Source organism: Phaenicophaeus curvirostris, chromosome 2, assembly GCF_032191515.1.
Source record: "Phaenicophaeus curvirostris isolate KB17595 chromosome 2, BPBGC_Pcur_1.0, whole genome shotgun sequence".
NCBI lineage: Eukaryota > Metazoa > Chordata > Aves > Cuculiformes > Cuculidae > Phaenicophaeus > Phaenicophaeus curvirostris.
The window spans coordinates 54,561,797-54,571,726 of record NC_091393.1 but is presented as its reverse complement, the minus strand read 5'-3'; positions in this window follow the sequence as shown (position 1 = coordinate 54,571,726).

Sequence of the window (9,930 nt, the reverse complement as noted above, 5' to 3'; positions counted from 1 at the left end):
AATGCACAGATCTTCACTATGACCCATTCTTTTGTTGTTCTGCCAAGTAACAGAGCAGATGACTGTTATCCAGAGAATCACTTTGAGGAATTGATTGGGTTGCATGTGATAAGCTTTCCAGCACAAGTTTGCCAGCATCAAAGGACATTTTCTTTTTTTTTTCCCGTAAGGTCTTGGGTAGGTGTCATGGAAAGATACAGACACCTTTTTGTCAGTACTATGTGATAGACATCACTTAGTAAAACTTTGAATTGCCTTAAAAAATACTTATAACTCTATAATGCACTAATTCATGATGCAGGGTTTTTTGAACATTTTAGGTAACATGAAACTGACTCTTGTAAAAATGCCTGCATGGTCAAACCCCATATTTTTGGGTGCTTGTATATGCAGTAAATAAAATCTTTCAAAGTGTCTAAATGCCTCTAGGTATTGAATACCTTCTGAAATGGAAATGGAACAATAAATATATTCCCACATCATTCAACCATGTTTGAATTGCATTAACTTGGAAAAAAAAAAATCTAACTGTCTTTGAGACACTAAATTTAAGCATTGGCAGATTTTCATCTCTTCTACCAACCCAGGGAACCTGCTTTAGACCACAGATATCCCCAGTAAAACTGAAAATATTGAGGAGAGAAACAGGGACTGAGAAAGTTCAGTGTACATTAAGACAAGCTTCAACTAAACTAAATAAGTTCAAGAATGGCAGATTTACCATGACTTTTCAACGTAAGTGAAGTCTGACTGTGTTTAATGTCCTGGCATTGTTCCTGAAAGATGCCTGAAAGGGTTTCTCCTGATTTGGTTACCCCTAATTCATAACAATGCATATGCATGCCTTCTCACAGACATTTTATGAACACTGAATGATAAATATTATCACATACATTTAAATGCATTTACAAGTAGTGTATAAATACATGTTCCTTGTTCTTTCAAGGTACCTGCAAGACATTGAACTGCTAGGTGATTTAAGAGCTACTTTCAATGTTGGGCATTGCAAAGATTCAAAAACAGACCAAGAATGTTTCAGACCATCTTGTTGAGCTTGATATTGAACCCAAAATCTGAGTCATTAGTGATCATAAACTTCAAAAGCCAACTGTTCATTTATCTGTACAACAGAACAGAGAATCAAAAGAAAGTAAGAAATATACCATATTGCATAACACTGTTTTTTAGGGGTAGATTTTGCTAGACACACAACTGAGCACCTTGCTACACAAGCCTAATACAGCAAAACAGATTGTTCTCACTTAACTTATAAACCTCCACATGATCTTACTGACCACTGGTGATTCAATCTATATTGCTCTATTATTGACTGCAGTGAGGTTACTCATATATTTAATAACTCTGCTGAATCAGAATATAATTCCATAAGCTACATCATTCTAGTGCCTAATTTAAGGGCATAATTTGTATCAGCTAAGTGATTCCTGTTTGTTGAAAGTTTCTTGTCTGTGAAAACAGCTGACTACTCTGCTAATCTCACCTCTTGGAGAACGTAAAATGTTCTGTGAGGACATAAGGGTGATCCTTACATCCTTATGCAGACACACAAGGGGCTGACAACAGAGGTCATGGTGATTCAGTGCTTGGCCATTCCTTTCCGTTATTTGATGTGAGAGTAGGATTAAGAACTCCTGAATCATAGCTTTGTTAGAGTCTCAGAACTTCTGTTGTTTGACAGAGGTGTTTTTTGCAGAATATCTCATCATCTCATCTCTACAGATGGCATGCCTGTGAAATAGGAAGATAGCAAGAGAGACTAAAGACAAGTTTTTCCAGAGTCTCACTCTGCTAAAGATCACTTCTGGGCACCATTTGGAGGATGTTTTAGAGACGGGTATGATAAGCAAAGCTGAACAGACAGTTCTAGCACCAGATAGCCAGTCTCTCCTCTGGCTGTTGAGGTCAATATTGCAGCAATCCCATTTGAAATGAACATTGTCTGAAGACAAACTGTCCCCAGCAGAACTGTCTCTTACAGACTTACAAAAAGACCGTCTCTAATCTCCACTGCCTCTAGACAGCACGAGGAATTGACAAAATGCTTTATATTCTGATAGATCCTGAGAGATCTTGCTTTAGGTTCAGCTTCATGTGGAGCTGTCTGGATGACAGGGCAGATAAGAGTCTGGAATTGTTTTAGAGACTCCTGCTTATGGCTCATTTTCAGATTCTTAAATTTCTACATGATATGCATTGTCGAGTGACCTTGTTACCTTTTCATTACTAGTACACGTTTATTTGAGTATCTTTTACCGCATGCACAAACCCTGCAAGCAGAATTGTATGCAGCCTTATCAGTACACACAGATATTTACTGGGTAGTGTACACAATAGGTAGCTAGGTATAAAATATTACTATACTGAAGAGTAATAAGTTCTTTAGCTCCAAAGCTGACAATCGCTAAGTTTTTTCCTAGTCAGACAGTTTTCAGTCAAGTCGGGAGATGCAGCCCTTGCTGCTGCTTGGGAAAGGCCGATTCTTGGCTTTGCTCAATCACAGGCACCTGGCCAGCAAGTTGATCTGAGGATGAGCTTTCTGAACTGTAAAATTCTGGATGGAGCATTGTGCATAGGGGGAATGGAGGCCAAGATGAGGCTATGGATTCAGCTTCAGTTTACGCTATCCACTCTCTCAAAAAGCAAAACTACACTATTCAAAATATTTATTCCAAGATCAGAGAGAAGGCTAAACCTCTAGTTACATGCTGGAAGAAAGTTATATAGTTATATATTTTTACTGTGCAGCTACTGATGTAACTGCAAGATCAGTGCAGAACCATCAGAGGCAAGATTCACATCTAGATCAATAATTTATAAATTCATGCTTTGCTACAATCTGTTTAGCAAATTTCAAGATGCTAGGGTTCATTGCTTAGGTTCAATAGTTAGCATAATTTTAATATTCAATAGAAATGAAAATACTACATTAGTTGTTGTAGCACCAGTGCTGAAAGTTCCACTTGTTTCTGCAGAAGGCACTTTCATTTCTCTATCAAATAAAAAAAACCCAAATTGCAGAATATAATTATAAACATATATGACGACAGCACAAACGATGGCTAGCAAAGGTGTTGCTGTACCTATTAATTTCTTTTACCTTTATGACAATCTTTGCCTCCCAAAATCTCCTAGAGTCCTAATAGTATTAAATCTATTTATGAGTATCAAATGAAGTGGAATATATTGACTACAGGACTACATTCACTGGAACATTCTTAACACTTTATGTAGGACAGGAAGGGTAATGAGCCATTCATGTATTGGCCAAGAAGCCAATTAAACAAAACGTAGGAGTTCATTGTTTGTTCCGAAGACCTGTGGAGTTGAACTAAATAATAAACTAGGTTGGAACTCTCTCTATTGTCCATGAACACCACAAACTTTCTTCCAGAACTAATATAAAAAACAGTGAAGACTAAATCATATAATTTATTAGAGATGGCAAATGAACAGGTTGACACTTTCTTCTATATGGCTTCTCCATGGAAACTAGACATGAATATAGATTTTCAGAGCCATAATAGCATACATTAGGCTTAGAGTAGTGCTAAGAGACAGCACATTACACTACGCCCTTTGTACACATGGACAGTTTTAGAAAAACTCTCTCAGCTCTTTTTGCATGAAGACAATAGCAGTAATTGCTTGAGACTGAAGCATTTTTAGCTGGTTTCTGCTGTAGCTTTTAGATGGTTGCTTTTTTCAGCTTGGTAAATAAAGAACTTGTGATGATTAGGTCAGTTCAAGGGATAAAGTTATCCTGGCATAATTAGCATCTTAAGATGTGCCTTCCATCCTGACTGACGTGGGTTTTTCTATACCCTGAGATGATATGTCTGCTTTCACAAGCTTCCAGACAGTGCAATTGTAGCAATGTTCACTGGGGAACACAAAAAGAATGTGGCCACATGCACAGTCTAGAACCAGGATATTGTATTATACAAAGGGAAAGGATCCATGAAAATTAGAGAAGTATCCCAGTCCTTTCAGCACATTGTATATACCACATGAAAGTTCCCAATCATACAATTACAAATGTATGAATGGACTAAATTCTCTAGTACTTTGTGTGGGGGAGTGGGTTGCAGTTAGGATGGGAAGTAGATAAGAAGGCAAATGGACTTCTAACATCTTGGCTGCATCTAGAGATATGCTCCTAGCCACTAGTATTGTTACTTTCTTGGATTCCCTGAGCTTCTGATGAATTTGCAGCCAAACTCCGTGAAGTGAGTGTCAACATTGAATTACAGTAAGATTATATTCTCCAGGCACGTTTGCTCTCAGGCTTTCCTTCTAACTTTTGAGCTCCATAGTGGCACTATTGTATGGGGTTTACTTTTAGCAGGTAATCTGAAAGGATTCTGGAGGTTATTTCCATTTTGCATTCCTTTTGTACAGGTAGAGGCAAAAGGACATCCACAAGATATAGTATAGGTGACAGGCCTGAAAGCATGGGGAAAATGTAAAGAAGCAGGTTTGAAAAATTGTTCTTGATATCTGTTTAGATGATTAGATACTAGCTTAGAGAAATTTATGTATGTCAGAATATCAGAAAAAATAAAGTGGCTTTTCAAAGTGGCTATAAAAAAATCCGGTTTTGTATCAACAAGTTGATTTCTGTAGAAAACCTCAAAACTCTGTGGAGTAAAGAATTAGCTGAAAATCAGTGGGAAGCTGAGTCTGAAGGCTGTGGCATCTTGAAGACATACATTCTTGACATATACATAAGTTGTTTTACACTTGCAGAGAAAAGGAATAAGCTGGGTTGGCTGCTGAAGGACGAACACATTTCTCGTGATGTAAGTATCATCTGAGCCTTGACTGTAAGTTGAAGATTGTAACAGTGCTGGTAGGAATAGGACATATTTCAGATAGCTTATTAAAAACAAAGAATACCCAACATGACCAAACCAGAAACTCTTATGCCCCCTGAGAAGGTCTGTATTGCCATGTGATTTTCTGGGTTTTAAAATGAATGAAATTACTTAAACAGTTTAGGTGAAGCATTACGAGGAGATTGCTTTGAAAGATAACCAGACATATTAAAGTTTTGGTAAAGCATGCATAGTCACAGGTCTTCCTTAGGAGTAAGTGCAGAATATATGTGCCTGAAATTGAGAGGAGGATGGCAAAAACATCACATTCATGCTGAAGTCTGAGTAGAAATTTGGACTGGAGTTTCTAGGACAGCTGCATACCAGGAACCAGATGGACATGAAGCAGTAGTGTAGTAGAGCAGTAGTAGACTGGAACAAAATGTGCACCCCAAACTGCTTCAGAGTCTTTGAAAGAAGCTCAGATTGCACTCTGAGGTGAGGGAGCAGATGCTATGCAGACACAGAACTAACCTATTAGCAATAAGAGTTTTCCTAAACATCATAGTAGACAAGGGAAAAACACACTTTGGAGTACCACTGGAGTCAGTAGCTCTCCCACATGCATTTGCTTATCATGGTACCCACTGGGAAGTTTTAATCATGCATGTCTGTGTTAACATGTCAGGACGTACTAATACAAGAGGTGGAAGACTGGCTGGGAGTCATGGGCATAATCCAAGTGTTCCAGTGATTTCGAAAACTGATTTTGACAATTGCTAACCCACGCAGACTCACACAGCAAAGACACCACCTGGAACAGGAGGCACCTGTACAAATGTTGTACAAGTAGGCATATTTGTTAGTATAATTTACTTGTTGCAGGAGTTTACTCCCTTTAATGACTCTGCTCTGAATATACACATTTCTGACCTGAGAACAGGGCTCAAGAGAGGTGGGAGTGGCAATGAGGACTCCCCTGTTCCACCTGTGTGAACCCCTCACAGCCTGGCAACTGAAGAGAGAAGCACACTTCTGCTGAATGTATCTGCTGTAGGAAGCAAGTCATGTACTGCAAAATATTTGTCTGTGTTTTATTCACATTCCTGAGTCTGCAGAACTGCGGCTAATGGTATGATGTAACAGGGACTGTGCGTTTCAAATAAAACTTACCTAAATAATGAACTGATGGCTTCTCCCTTATTTCTCCCGAGAAACAGAGATAACTGCAAAAAGAGTGAAGCTGGGACAACTGTCATCAAGTGACTCCTTCAATTTTTCCAACCAGGTGACAGTGAGGAATACAAACGTTTAAGGGAGAGTGGGACCAAGCAAGGCAACAGGGTGGTGAGAGCATGATTATGCTTAATCATGGCATTACAGGATTAGAGAAGGGCAAGTTAGATCATCACTTTGTATTTGCAATTTTCACTCTTCACATACAGTTCCTTGCCACTTCTGTTATCTCTCTTGTGGAATTTGGAAAAGTTGTTCTGCTGGCTGCTGAATGGTAGTACTCCATCAATCTGCCCTATAAGCTCTAAAAACTCACGGATCAATGTGATACGGCTATGGGATCAAAGGCACAGTTTCTGAACTCATCTACAGAAACATGAGCTGTAATGCACAAGGGAGATCCTGCAGACCCAATGATTCGTAAGGCAGAGCTCATGAATCAGTAAAAGTTTCCTTTTTTGACATAATACACAAGTCCTAAACCAACTCATTCTTTTTTCTTTTTTTTTTCTATGTAAAAATATATTTCTATTGTTGGGGTAATTTCTCTTTTTAAAACACAACTACATGAAAAATCCAGTAGCTGCTAACCAGGTCCTCCATGGAACTAGGCAGATTTAAGAGGTTTTTTTAGCCCATCAATTTCAGGACAGTTTTACGTGCTAAATATAGTCATCAAATAAAACTAACAACCCTAAAAACTCTCAACTCACTTTCCTCTAGCTGATGTAGCTATTTCTGGTAATACTTGCTTTATATACACATCACACAAGTTTGTATACAAATGGTGAGAAAAACTTTCAGACAGGTTCCTGTTCTTCACTCAATCTTGTCTTACTGGTTTTCCATCACTCCCAAATATTGCCATTTTATTATTGTAACTCCTTTTTTGCGTTAAGTGGAACATTAAAGAAAATAACGCAAGAGTGAAGAGTAACCAAGAGATAATTGATAACATATAAACCAAAGATAAAAGGTTCAGCAAACGTGGTGCTGCTATGCATAAGGATTCCTGCAACAACCACTGCAAAAAACTTGATTTCTCAAGAGTTGCCCATGTCTAATTATCCTGGAGAACCTCCCAAGCACTATCTCTTTCCAAGTGACGCTCTTCTGAAAGGGCAGAGTTTCTGTTGGTAGAAGACAGTAGGAATTACCATCCAGAAAGGGTCCATCTGCCTTGATCTAAGAGGACTTACTTAGGCCTCCTACAGAAAAGAGTCTTTTCATCTATCTGTTTATAAAGAATTAGTTTCTTTTTAATGACTTGCTCTTATCTAAACATCTCCAAATGATGTGGAAATAACACTGCATGTAAGCTTCAAGAAAAGAAACATTGGAAAAGATAGCATTTGGATTATCACCCCAAGCCCTTTTCAGTTATCCCAGAACAACCTCCCTCAATGAAAATCCTCTTGAGAAATGAGAGAAAGGACTAAAAAGGGAGAAGTACCATCTCTTCTTCAGTTTATCTTAATTCAAGAGGAGGAAACAGTGGGTGCAGCAGGGTGTTGATGGGAAACACAGACTATTGCTAATGCACTTGAAAAGGGCTTGGGACATCTGGGGTCAATTCAAAGCTCCACTGGAGATTTCCTGAACAAACAAGGAGAACCCACTTGATCCCCTGATGACTCAATTTCTTGTCTATAGAATACGGAAAACAAATGGTATTGTAAGACTAGATGCACTAAAGATTGGTCAGTTCAGTATAGGGGCTATAGAGAGGGTCTGGGTTTTTTCACTGCCACCCCAAGAGAGATTGTGAAGCCATTTTAGCCACCAGCCCTACAGCATGTTACTCCCTTGTCCAATCTACTTTACTGCCTGTGAAAAGGGAGCAAAGCTGCAACAAACCAGTTTTACTAGGTACAGCAAATAAGTGGATATGGTGTCATACGGTGTGGTAAAAAAGTACTCATTTACCAGTGACTCCCAAACTTTTTTTTTTGGCAGTGCAGTTCATATAGATTTCCTCACAACATGCAGCCACCCATACAGCTGACAACAGATCTGGTTTTCAAATCTCCCTTAGATTTAATTGGCATTTCCCCTCCTCCCTCCCAGGGACCACAGCCCGCAGGAGATTCCCCTCTCCAGGCTGTGCTAACCCAGGGACGCTGAAAGGAAACTTTTCCTCCACAGTTCCTGCTGCCAGCTGAGATTGGGCTTTTCCCACAGCAGTGACCTTGGAGGGACCTGGGCTGATGAGGAGCGGAGGCGCTGGCACCCACTTCAGGGCTCCAGGGCAGGAGGGCTGGGCACCCGCAATCTTCACAGCCCCTCAGCAACCAGGAGGCAGCTTTCTCCTCCTCTCTCTTCTTTCAAGCTTATCAGTGAAGTCCATTGAACATTGCTAGGCAGATCGTGCGTAAAGCATAACGCGTGTAAACCTTAGCTGGGATTTCAAAGGGATGAGGGCAATACAGCGCTAGTGATGCTCATCTCGCTATTCCAGAGCAGAACTGCATCTTCGACCTCTAGTTATGTAGTAACAAGGGGAAAATTTCCTGAAATTAGACTACTGCAGGAACTCTGGATTTAGTCACAGCTGTCATCCGAGAAACAAATTTCCAGGCATTTTTAATCTAATTCACTTAATTTTTATGTAACTGAATTAGAAAATGTGATTAAGCATCGCAGAATCTTCTGCATTGAGCTTGCCTAACCTTTAGTGAAACATGAAACAGAGAAACTTATTACAAGTAAGAAGAAATGGTGAATTCGTCTGTATGGATTTGGTATAATCGTTACTCACTGAGTAGGAGGATTAGAGGCACAAAAGCTCAAGGGAAAAAAAAAATTAAAAAAAAAAAAAAAAGAAAGGAAAAGAAAAGAGGATAATGACCTTTTCAGCTGAAATTCTCGCCGCGATCTTTTGACAGGTATTTCAGGGCAGGCACTTGAAACGCGGTGCGACCCTGAAGAGGTGTTTGCAGAGCAGCCCTGCCCTGCCGGCCCTGCCCGCGGGTCGCACGCCCACTTGTCCCGGGCTTCTCTCGCTGCTGCCCACAGATCTCTGTGAGGCAGGGAAAACTCGAAGGCAAAAATCGAAGGCTTGACACTATCCGATTCCCCCTTGCTGTGGTGGTGACTCCAGCCCCGAGGTGCGGGCTTCAGGCACGTTAGCGCGGCCCCCGTGGGACACTCTGGGGTGCTTGGATGCTCCAAGCGGTGCGCGCAGGGACGGGGGGGGGGGGGTTATCCATTTCCCACGAACGCACACGCGTTATACGGAAAAAGCGAAGACCGGTGAACATCCCCCTCCCTGCTAAAATGAAGCTAAAACCCGTAGAAATGTTTAGTTTTTAAGACCAACTCTCCGCAGCGCAGCCCGCGAGTGCGTTCAGGTGTCGCGCCTTGTGCGAGCGCGTCCCGGGAGGGGACAGGGACGGGAGGGTGAAGGGGACAGAGAGGGGCTGGTTCAGTCCTAAAACACCGGCGGAGGGCTGGGGAAAAGGAGCGGCTGCGGGGTCGGGCAGGAGGCTTCGCGGCGAGGCCCTTGGGCGGGAGGGAAGGGTCCCGGGGGGCTGCGCCACCTGCCCTGCCGGCTGCCCCGGGGCGGGCAGGGGGGTGCCCTGCAGTCCCCCCCATTCCCCTCGTGGCCTCCGCCAGCTCTCCTGCTTTGCGAGGCGGAATGACGCTGCCGACGGGCCCCTGCTCCTCGCAAAACTAACTCATTAATATAAATCAAATAAGGGGGGGGGGGGGGGGGGACAGAGGAGGGGAGGTAGGGTGCGCGGCTGCTCATGAATTAAATATAAGTCTCTGAGTGTCCTGAACAAAGCGACTGTCCCCTTGGGAAGGGTGACGTCTCCCCAGTAACGTGATTGCCTCTTCGGAAGCAGAAACGTGTAAA